Here is a 12674-nt window from a genome sequence, read left to right as displayed (position 1 = left end):
TGGGTCCTTGGACATAAAGTGAAGTTGTTACCAAGAACTAGGACGACTGTTGAAGTCAACCTAGTTAACTCTTGGGCAAACAATGAGTTCTTATTAGAACCTGACAAGTTATTAGAAACACAGTACAATGTATTTATACCTAGAGTGACATTGTCAAAAGAAAATCGGAGTCTAGAAATAATTAATCCATCAAATAAGACAATCATGTTAACAAGGAATTTGAAAGTTGGTGATGCAGAAGGATGTATTAGTGAGTCGGAATTAAGACAGGAAGGATTAACAGATGATGAAATTGAAGAGGTGTTAGATGCAAGGGAAAATTATGATAAAACAAGGTTAAAATTTGGCGAGAAAACTCAACCTGAAATTAGAAAGAAATTGGAAAAGTTATGTTATGACCAGGCAGATGTTTTTGCATGGAGAGAAAATGAGTTAGGTAGAGTTGAAGGCGTAGAACATAAGATAGAATTGGAAACGGAAGTTCCTTTCAGAAGGCAACAGTATCCGATACCAATTGCCATGAAAGACAAGGTAAAAGAGCAGATAAACATCCTGCTCGAACAGAACATTATCGAGGAGAGTAATAGCTCTTACAATTCACCCATGTTATTCGTCAAAAAGCCTAATGGATCGATAAAGACCTGTCTCGATTGTAGACTGCTGAATAAACACGTAAAATTCCATTCTGTGGCGTTGCCGCCTATACATCAGATTCTAACATGTATGGGGGGTCACAAATTCTTTAGCTTGCTTGACATTAAAAGTGCTTATCACACTGTATGAATTTCGAAGGAATCAAGAAAGTACACGGCGTTTAACATTCCTGGCGTCGGTGCTTACCAATATTCTAAATTACCCATGGGTTACATTCAGTCGCCCGCCATATATACGAAAATCATGGATATGACATTAGCCAACGTTCATCCGGAAGCGGTGTCATATTACATGGACGACGTATTCCTTTACGTAAACAATCAGGAAAAGATGGTGTCGGTATTACATTCAGTTTTTCAAAGACTAAGAAAGTATGGCTTAAAGTTGTCGGTAGAAAAGTGTCACTTTATGGAAGAGAAAGTGATGGCATTAGGTCACATTGTAAGCGAGGCCGGATATGAAATAAGCCCGAAAGTGATTCAGGCAATAAAAGCTTGTAAGCCACCCACAAGCGCAAAAGAACTTAAGTCATTCCTTGGGTTGACGAACTACGAAAGTTTTGTAAAAAACTACGCAGAAATGTCAGCCAATTTTCAACAGTTGTTGAGGAAAAACCACAAATTCGTATGGACCGAGGAACATCAAGTTAGCTCGAAAAATTAAAAGATGCATTGATGAATGCACCTTTATTAGCACCATTCAGAGAGAATCTAGAGACGAGAGTGTATACCGATGCGTCGACGAAGTCGATTGGAGCTGTACTCATGCAAAAGCAAGTAAATGGAGAATGGACCCCAATTGCATATTATAGTAGGGTGTTAAGACCAAATGAAGCTAGAAGACACATAGTAGAGTTGGAAATTTTGGCCGTGGTGAGTGCCTTTAAAGCATTCAACTACTATTTGTATACAAAGAGTTCGAGTTGAACACTGATTGTAGATGTAAATATTTACAAACAACGCCAAAATTATCACCGAAATTGTTAAGGTACAGTTTAGAAATGGCACAATACCAGTATACGCCGGTGCATTGTCCAGGTGAGAAGAATCCGAGCGATGTATTGTCAAGAAACACCGATATTCAACCCACCGATGAAGACATTGATTTGGATGCGTTACCAGTAAAGACAGAAGATCTCGAAGTCAACATCACTTTCGATGAAGACGTAGACGTAGCTGAATTGCAGAGGAAAGATTCGTTCTTCGGACCAATTATGAAGGCTATTGAACATCCAGAAGTAGCAGACGAGAAATCTGAGAAACAGGCACGATGGTATGAAGTAAAAGACGGAAAACTTTTCAGAACACAAAAGATGGCAAATGGAAAGAAATTTCTATTATGCATTCCTTTTTCTTTAAGAGAACAAGTATTTAAAAACTTGCATTGTTCGATTTATGGAGGAGGACACTACTCCTATACGAAGTGTTATAATCGGGCATTAAAATCTGTTTATTTCCCGAATATGAAAAAGTTTTTCCAGGAGAAAGTCAGCCAGTGTATCAGTTGTCAGATTCAGAAGCGTAAAGCTGGTAGGACACCATTGCATCCACAGACGTACCCGAGTTATATGCCATTCCAGCATGTGACTATGGATGAGATTGGGCCATTTAAAAGATCTAAAAATCATCGGAATAAATATGTAATTGTATTCGTAGATAGTGCTACACGTTATGTGATTGCAAAAGCAGTTCCTGCTATAACTTCAGAGATTATAGCAGAAGTAATTTTTGAAGAGCTGATTACAAAGCATGGTATTCCTGAGATTCTAGCCATGGACCGGCATAGTACACATCGAAGCCGAGTAATGGAAGAGAAGGCAGAGCGTTTTGGTATGAGGTTAAACTTTGCTAACACGAATGCCCACTATAATATCGGAACATATGAAAGAGCCATAGGATCTATACAGCAGGTCATGAAGCACTACATAGACCGTGGATTCACAAATTGGGACGAAATCTTACCTTGCATTGTTTTTACCATGAATACGCAGATTCATGACGGAACGAAAGACTCGCCATATTATTTGCTTACAGGGCGTGAACCCAGAACGTTCTTGGAACAAGATCTGGAAATTCCTTGTGAGTATGTAGAAAATGAGGAGCGAAAAAGAACTGTAAAAGAAACAAGGAAGGTATTGCAAAAACGGTTTAAGTCTCAAAAGAAGCAGATCGAGAAAAAGTTTTCTCAACCTAACTTTGACATTGGTCAAAAAGTTTGGATACGTGAAATGCCGAGAGCAGGTATTCCAGCTTGTTTTGGGAAACGATTCAACACTCGTGGAGTTATACTGCAAAAAATGAATAACAATTCATATAAAGTGAAATATGAGACGAAGAAAGGACAAGAGAAGATTGGTACGATTGATATAAAACGTTTAAAACCATTTATTAGCGCGAATGATGAAGATTCGGATAGGCAAGATGATGATTCGGATTTAGACAGCGATGTCTAAAAGAAAAAAGAAAAAAACAACGCGTGTAGAAAACCAAGAGGTTTTAAGACTCAATGACTAAATCACAGAAAGTTTTTTTTTTGCAACGACAAAACACGAATAAATTTAAGTATGTAAGTTTGTGTTTATTTGTTAGGGATCTGTAGACAAAATGTTTTCATCAGTGAAACAGCGAGATGGACCGCTGTTTATCAACAAAAGTCCGTGTCCCGAAATCAAAGGAAATTTTGATTTCCATCTAAAAAATCCCTTAACTGGTAAAGATATATTGTTTACAGAATTTAGAAGTGATTAGGAAAATAGAGATTTTTTCTAAATTAGAGAAATGTAGTAAATTTGTTTAAATTGTTGAATAATACAAATTACACATACAACGTAAGTTAAATAAATAAAAACATAACTATTAACTAAATAAAAGATTAGAAAATAATTAAATTAAATAAAGTAAATTCAGGTAGTGATTCTAAGTTTTAATTGTTTGCAGTTAACATCATGTTCAAGATTTTCATTTTTCAAATACTACTACTACTAATAATAATAATAATACTACTACTACTACTACTACTACTACTAATAATAATAATAATCATCATCATAATAATAACAATCATAATAATAATAATCATCAATAAGTATTAATGAAGTAAGCATAATATGTAAAGCAATATTGTATGTGCCTTGGGTTATGAAAAAAAAAGTTTTACATTTTTGAATATGAAGATGAACGGAATTTTTTTAAAGAATCTAAGTTGCAATAAAAACCTGAAAAGGAATATGTAATTAGCACATGAAAACAATTGGTAATACGTACCTACAGCATGAGGTAGTTGCGAGTTGAAAAACCTAGGTTATGTCATCCTAGACAAAACTAGGATTGCTCTATTTGATTTGGTGAAACGTATAAGTTGTTGAATAAAAAGGGTTACGCAGTACTAATACGGCAAAACTCTTTGTTTTGGTAGAAAAAGAAAGCAATAGGTAATAAGCATAGTTAATAGATCATCATAGATGAAAATAGATACAAGCATTTAAATAGATAATAGCTAGGTTAGATAACAACATAATATTAGTGAAATCAGTAGCTCAAAGCTATGGAAAGCAAAAGCGAAAAGAGAAAAATTAGAAAGAATTGTCTATTAGTAAAGCCAGACAAATAGATAAATAATAGATAATGTAGATGCTAGTGATATAAACTAGTTCAGTAAGCTTACGAATCAAGAAGAGAAGTCGTAAAAAGTATGAAAAAGTCGTTAAAGGAAGTAAATAGTTTGAATAGAAAAGTAAGAAAAATAATAGATAATAGACGAGAATAGTCAAAATAGAATGCAGTCATAATGCATCATGTCTATAATTATCATTAAGTTGTATGTAAACACGTTATTTTTGTCAAAATTCATTTTCTAAATTCAAGTTTTTTTAAAAAATGATAGTAAAATTATTGATTTATTATTATTATAGAATGATCAATTGACATATGGATTAATTGTATAATAATAAGATAAAGTATTCAGTTCATGAATAACTTCAATATTCATGTGGATACAACATTCAGTTTGTGGCATTTCAGTTCACTAAAAGTTACTACTTGCTGTGCGACTGGGATCGCTACTCTCGCTTAAGAGATGAATTGGTTGCTAGGGGCGGAGCTTCTAAGAACATGGCCGCCGTATATCAAAAGGCCACACCTACTGATGACAAGTTACTCTCATTCACGATGATTTTTGATGCTTTATGAATGATTTCTAACTACATAGAACGTTGTAATGTTAAAGAATGATAGAATAAACATCAATAAAGATAATAGTACTTGCAGATAACAGTAAAACTAGCAGTAAAGTGTATTTAAGAACATAAATATGCATGAAAATGTAGGACTTTACGACTTAAAAAAAAAGAAAAAAATGAGGAAGACGGCGTCAAACGAATTAAAATGTAACGAGGATAGCATTTTTGTATCCGAATAGGTTACATAACTATTAGAACACTAGTCATTATTTAGAATATGCATCGATTATGCATTTTATAGAGAATAATGAACGATTTTTGAACATTGAAACTATGCCTATGGGTAAAGTATGTAATATTTTTACAGAAGAGAATCATAGACCGAGATTTAGCAATATTAGTTTTAAGATAAATAAAAACGGGATTTCACAACTAGTTATTTATATTTACAGGCAATATGGAGAAGAAGTTTATGGTACTAACATCTTTAACAGTATTAGTACTAGCGACGTTTGTAGTTATAATATATGTAGTTATTAAATTACGTAAATTTAGTAGAAATAAAGAACAGAAAGGAGGTGTAGAAAATAAAAATAAGGTATATGACGATATTAGTAACATAGAGAACTATGGATTATTTCCAATATATGCAGTAGTAGATAAAAATCACACTGAAAAGCACACTGTTTGCACAGAAAATAATGCAGATCACTATCACAAGCATACAGAGGTATCACAAAATAACTCAGACACTGTTGGTATACACGAGAGGTTCCACACCACCAAAACTAAGAGGGATGCACTAAAAATCACGGAATTATCCAATTTCGAGACGGAAAACACGGATACACATTTATCCACGAACTCGAAAAGTGAAAAATTTTACGTAAGACCATGTGATGTGGTAATCCTGTGAACAATTGTCCAAATTTTAACGAAAATTGCGGACACGTCGTCATAGTCAACTGTAACTATCGAAGCGACGCGGCAAATAGGATGATACGTGGAACTTTTCTCAATGTCATTGCCAAAAACTTTGCTGAGACATCAATCTACGGAAGGAAGTGACGCAGAGTTGCTAACTCTACGGATAGGAAACTTACTAATAGTGAAGTGATTAATATTTTTCTAATTTTATTTTGTGTTGTAAAAATCATGCAACGAGAAGAGACGTTGTTTATGAATATATTAGTGTACTATAACAAGATAAATAGTGTATAATAAAGTGTGTTATATTCATTGAAAACATCAGTGATGTGGACACTGATACTAGTGAAAAAAGTGCAGAGATAACAAACACTGTTTTGGACTTTGCTACTAAAAGCAACGGAAAGTTTCCGAGAACGAGAACAAATAAGTATATGTATGTGTATTTCAGAGCACAGATAGTGCTAGACAGTTACATGTAGTTATGTATATAATTCAACAGATGGCAGGAGCCGATACTTTTATGAGAACTCTCGACAAGTATTTTTAAAGAACAAAAATGAATGTAAATAAATGATGTTTTTAAAGATTTTTTTAAAAAAATATGATAAATAGTTAAATGCATATATATATACAGGGTGTTGGATAAATATACTAAATTATTTTTATAGTCAATTTCTGCAATCAAGATATTCAGGATGTGATTCTAGTAAGCTACGTGCCGAGACAAAAGACAATGTCATTTTGCTCAGCACCGCGCAAAATGACAAAGGGTTGACGAAGAGTATTCCAAGAGAAAATCGTATAATTTTAAAACCAAACGAAGAGGGAGTTGACGCAATAAACAAATTGTTTCAAACATACTGTAACCTTCAGTCACAGTTGAGATGGTATATATTTTTGTATGGTCCTAATAATTTTTACCCGTATTCAGCCGTGTTGTTTATTATCAGGTTATACCGCATAATTGTAAGAGTACTTACTAAATCTGTTTTCGTTTTTGTGTAAATAAAAATTAGTCTCGAACATTCAGAACAATTAAGGAATCTATATTTTCAGAAAATTTATTTTATTCATATATTATTTTCTTCGTAAATGTTTGTGTATGGGCATTTCTTTGGATGATTATAAAAAATTACGTCCTTATTTCGATGTAATTCATAGGTTAGCAATTGGATAGAATTTTCTGATTGTTTCCGCCAAAACAATAGTTCGTAGGATAATTCAGACCACTTCGTCCCGATGAGACACCCATATTCTGCATAGTTGCGGTTTGATTCAGGTTTCACTATTTTTCATTAGTTTTACATTTTCCGCCGCGAAATTTTCTGAGCCGTGATTGGGATCTATATTGCACCTCATTGTTCTGGTACGTCTTTACCTCATTCTTTGTAGTCTATACTGCATATCATAAACAGTTTTTACATCGCCTCCATAAAGGATGACAAATTTTGGAGGATGAATGTACAGGAAGCAGGTAATAATCACATAAATAGCTAGATAAAGAGATTGGAAGTCTATTGGAGTTCTAATATATTGAAATTGCATCGGAAATATAAGGATATAATATAAAAGTGAAGTTGCATGTGAAGATTGACATATTTGATTTCATGGACAGATGTAAAGTGCCAGTGGTTTAATTTTTGAATTGTGTGAGTTCTTCAAACTATAATTTGGTCATTTGTAAGCTTTTAAAATATTCCCTTTACCCTCCCAAATTCAGTTAGTTTGCTATAGCCTTTCTATATACCGTTTTGTGTATGTAGTTTGTTTATTTTCTTATTAGACATGGCGCTAAACACTGCTTGGTAGCAGTCGAGTTAAGTTTTAAAATGTTAGAATAGACTCTAACAGGGACTTCTATTTTACTCCTGATTTCATCCGGCTTCCAGTGTAGTATGGGTTGAATAAATTCGTGAAGGTTCCTTCCTCTTTGAGAAAGGGATTTCCTTGATCTCCTTTAATAAGTCAGTCCGCGTTCATTAAAAATAATATTATAATTGAGAAAATGTGTTAGTTATGGTGCAATGGTCACCTGGCTCTAACTATCCGCCTCCTTTTATTGGCATGGCAGCCAATTAAAATTGTGGTGATTTATGGTAAATTGTTTAGTGTACATATGTGATAGATGATTTTGTGAAGTAATATGTGTTATATGTGCAGTTTTAGCTTGTGATGTAGCATGTATGTGTGTATTGATGTATGTGCGAGCGTGTTATTAACTTATTAAAGGATAGTGTATTGTTTTTTTAATTTCTTCAAGCCTAAGCTAACAAGAAATTCCTCCATAATTTAGATCTATCTTGATTCTGCACCGTTATTTCATAATTTATAACATGTAGTTAGCTTTTGATAGAGTGCAAAGCATGATTTCCCAATACAAAGATTATTTCCACTTTAGAGAGCCATCTAACGTCGAGTAAACAATCGCTCGTAGCTAGTGTTTTCTTATCAAGAATTGTTAATGTTTTACATGATCTTAAAACTACGCCTTTTAGGATTATCTGGAAGTATATGATATCCATTGTTCATGTGAGTAGCTAAATCGATATAGTACATTACTGGTTACCTATGTTAACGAGAATTTTACGTTCTGTTGTTAAATAATTCAAGAATAGATGAAATAAAACTTTACTTTCATGTTTAACTACAAGACATTATACAGAACGCTACTCCATCGTTAGATCCTAGCTTTAAAGTTTTCCTTTCTTTGCTTTCTACAAAAAACCCCATTGTTGATTTCGGATAAATGTGACTAAATTAAATAATACTGAATTTTATTTGTGTACATAGGTCATTATGCTGCGAAATGTAAATGTAGGGTGTTGCTCATATTGGAAGATTTGAGTCTTTGGCGTATAGGTTCTAATGTACAGAATGTGAGTGCTCCATACAAGTTTTGAGCGTATTTAAAGAATCGGGTGTCTTAAAATGAATCTACGATATGTAATGTGAATTAATGTAAGTGAGTAATAATAATATATGCATAGATAATATAGTGAGCGTAAATAAATGATAGGACACTTAAATATATATGTGAGTCCAGTTTATTCTTTTGTCAGCAGTTAAGATCGTGGCTGTTTATGTATGGTAACAAATGTTAGAGCTTACCACTCCTACATCAAAATTTCGTATGAAAAGGAGTGTTGTGTACAAATGAAGAACAATTTTTGTAGTTTGTAACCTATTGGTTAATCGTAATTATTTAAAATGTGCCAAAGAAGTGTCTTAAAGGAATCGTAGTGCCAGAGCAGTTAACATCTCGTAAACGTTTATACAATTTTCCCTCGTTTACACATTATAGTAACACAAGTAGACTTGATAGGTAAATATTTGTATGTGTTAACTGCCTACCCGGTCTGCCAATGTGAGTGCTGTTTTACAAGTAAATACTATTGTATATTTAAAGATCAACTACAGAACGGTAAAACTGATTTGCAATTATAATTCAGTTCACGTGTAAGTGTCCAACCTCCGACTCGCGATATAACTTTTTACTCTTTGAGATTTTTCCTCCGTCATTTTTCTAAGTTGAATTCGTCACCATATTACTTATTGGCATATATTAACACCTCAATATTATCTCATTAATCGCATGCTGCATTCAAAGGTCTGGTTTTCGTAACTTGCAACAGCCATCAAATATATCACCAATCCCGTGTACATGGAACCTTACCAAATAGTCGTATATGAATTTCCTTGTCATATGCAAATCTTCAAAACCCAAACAGTATTCTATCTATTTCACCGTAATCTTAGTGCAAAAGTGATTAGTAATGTCAGTAATACCATATCAAGTATCATTCAACTCTTATAACGAAGATCCTACGAATTCGTGAAATTTTCTTTTCCCTAAATTGTATAAATGTCACTGCAATGTGAGACTTGAGTGATATCTATTTGACGAAGTAAACTAAATAATTAGATTAGTGATTTAGTTGAATTGCATGTAATGAAATAAATTTAAGTTTAGTTTCTTATTTTACGAACGGATATAGATAGATATATATGTAATTGTATAGACTGAAATATGAATAACTATAAAGAAAAAATATATGTTAGTCACGAATAAAAAAGTATCACGTCATGTGTATACTAAAATAAAGATGGACTGCGTGCATTGACGCCAAACAGGTTAAATACAGACACGTAAAATAAAGCTATCTGAAACGACGAGAAAAGATCTAGTTTGACAATTAAAAAAAACTGTTAATATGCAAGATAAATTTAATATTAAGAATGTTTAATCTATATTTTGTTCTTTCCACCTTCGAATTTTAATTGAGATAAATTTAACATTCTATGTACTATTACCATGCAACTACTATTAATATGTGTAATAAATGTTATAAAACTGTAGCTAGGTGGTAGTTCCGTTCCAAGTAAATCATAACTATTTACATGTACCAACAGGTTGTCCGATGTATATATATATATATATATATATATATATATATATATATATATATATATATATATATATATATATATGTGTGTGTGTGTGTGTGTGTGTGTGTGTGTGAATGAATGATAAATCTACTTGTAACTTGTGAAATTTAAAGTTAATATAAAATAATATATATTATGTATGTGTATTACTATAACATATTCAATTCATGACCGACGTCCTGGAGGTAACTCTTCCAAATTAATCTGAATCAGCTCTGAGAGTCAAGGCGAAACAACGGAATAGGCTGGAGACAATAACAGGTTCTTCAGAATTTCCTAACTGTCATTTGTGGAAGGTATGTGTATCACTTAAAATTTTTCTTTCTTTGGCTAACTCAAACCTAGTAGATGTCTCTTGTTCATAAGCGTGGGAAAATTTTGGCAGTGGAAACGTTCACACGGGGCTTAAACCGGTGTAACCCAAAGAAGTATACTCTTGGACGCCTACCAGATGTAGAAACACGCTGAAACATGTCTTTTTCGTGTTCTTGTCATGTATTGGTTAATAATTTAAATCTCAAACCCCCCTCCTGCGAAGAGCGTAAGCGGAACATATGTGCTTGTGTAGATCATTCTGTTTGCAGCTGTTGCAAAGGAAGAAACGTCAAAATTTAAAGATGTCATCGTGAATGAGTTTATTAGATAAGCTTAATAAGCCATCAATGGTACCCCTTACAAAAATGCGATATTTGTAGATGGGAGTACCATTTCGTATTGTAAACTGTGAAATAATTACAACGGTATATGGTAGGAAGGCATGTGTGACATTTGAAGAAGGCGAAAAAGTGATTTTACCAGGACATTGTACTGAAAAATTGGAAGCAGATAATGGTGCATTATTAACGTATTTACAAAGTAGGAATGTCCGTTTAATATATAAAGGAATGAAGATTAATGTATCTGGGCGTAACATGCACAATCTTGAATTTAGTGAACGAGTTTACTCATCGTAGGGGTATGGTTACATGTACAAATAAGATGAAACATGAATTTTCCTATTCGCCTCTCCTCTTTATGCATACATAGGCATCTGTATGCATAGTGTCGTTATTCTGTGTTGACCAGCTACTGGAGTAACATGTCTTTGAGTGCTTGTGCATGAACTATAGATACCAAGAAGGAGTACTTGTTAAATGTTGAATATGGACTTAATTAAATGAAAACGAAATTAATTTGTATTAGTCTGGATAGTGATACATTTATAGCAGTGATTCGTGTTGGTAAAGGACTTGTGTTTGGAGTGGAGTTACATTTGGCAGAGTGGGAGAAACTTGTACATTTGACCCCATTTGTTACGGACTACTAAAATTATCAAGTGGAAGTTACATTTATAAAATCTCTTGGTCGAAAAAACGAACTCGTGGTGCGAAAATTATTGGGTGAAAAATTATTGATGTTAGAGAAGAAAGGAACACTTCATGCTCCTCGAAACACTGTGTACTTAACTTCAAATGATTAGCTTTATTTCTTGGAAATATTACGGTGTATTGAACAAGCTGTGAAAAACAGTAAAGTTTGAAGTGTTGTGCTACGTGAATATTTTGACTTGTATACAGATACTATTCGTAATCATGTACAATCGCAGTGTCTTACATGCAGAGGGCTTGCCGGAATCCATACCTGTGTAGATGAACAGAGTATTATTAATGGTATGAACATAAGTTTTCCAAGTGTCTCTATTGATAAGAACAGTGATGTGAACATTGATGGAGAAAGATTAAAACTAGAAATGAAAGTATTTTGCAAACAAAAACTCATAGATTCAATTATGGCTATGTATTTGATAGTGTACAGAAACAGCCATGGTGAGGGGAAAGCGCTACTCAACTTTCAGAGGGTATCAATAAAGTGAACGTCTCTTCATGAAGACGAAAATTCATTTGTTTTTTTCATGTACACTAAATACCGTAATATCAAATGTAAAATATATACATAGTGAAAGTGAAATGTTTTATTTGTGTGTGTGTTTTATGTTCGATTCATACACCTCAATACGATAGGATTTTTATTTTTTTATGATAAGAAAAAATTCTAACATTTTTTCGTCGTATACTATTACTGACATATATAATAATAATAATATTAATATTAATAATAATAATAATAATAATAATAATAATGATGATGAATTCAATGTTAAAAAAGTTAGTGTTTGAAATTATTATTATTATTATTATACAACTTTGTGTTAAATATGATAGGACTTTTTTATTTAAAAAAAGATGCTAAAATAATTAATATTAATTTTTTAAAAACAAAAGTAATATCATTATAATATTGAATTCATATACTTGGTTTAATTTACGAAAGAATAACTGATTAAGTATTTGAATTCATTATTATGTTATTATTATTTAGTTATGTGATTACATCATTGAATTAAAAATACGTTTTAGATTATTTTTTAAAAAGAACAGTATGAAATTCTTTAATTCAATGAGTTAAAATATGTTTAATGATATGAAAA

The sequence above is a fragment of the Thermobia domestica genome, chromosome 4, assembly GCF_964235325.1.
Source record: "Thermobia domestica chromosome 4, izTheDome1.hap1.1, whole genome shotgun sequence".
NCBI lineage: Eukaryota > Metazoa > Arthropoda > Insecta > Zygentoma > Lepismatidae > Thermobia > Thermobia domestica.
The sequence above is the reverse complement of the archived record's forward strand: the minus strand, read 5'-3'. Positions refer to the sequence as shown.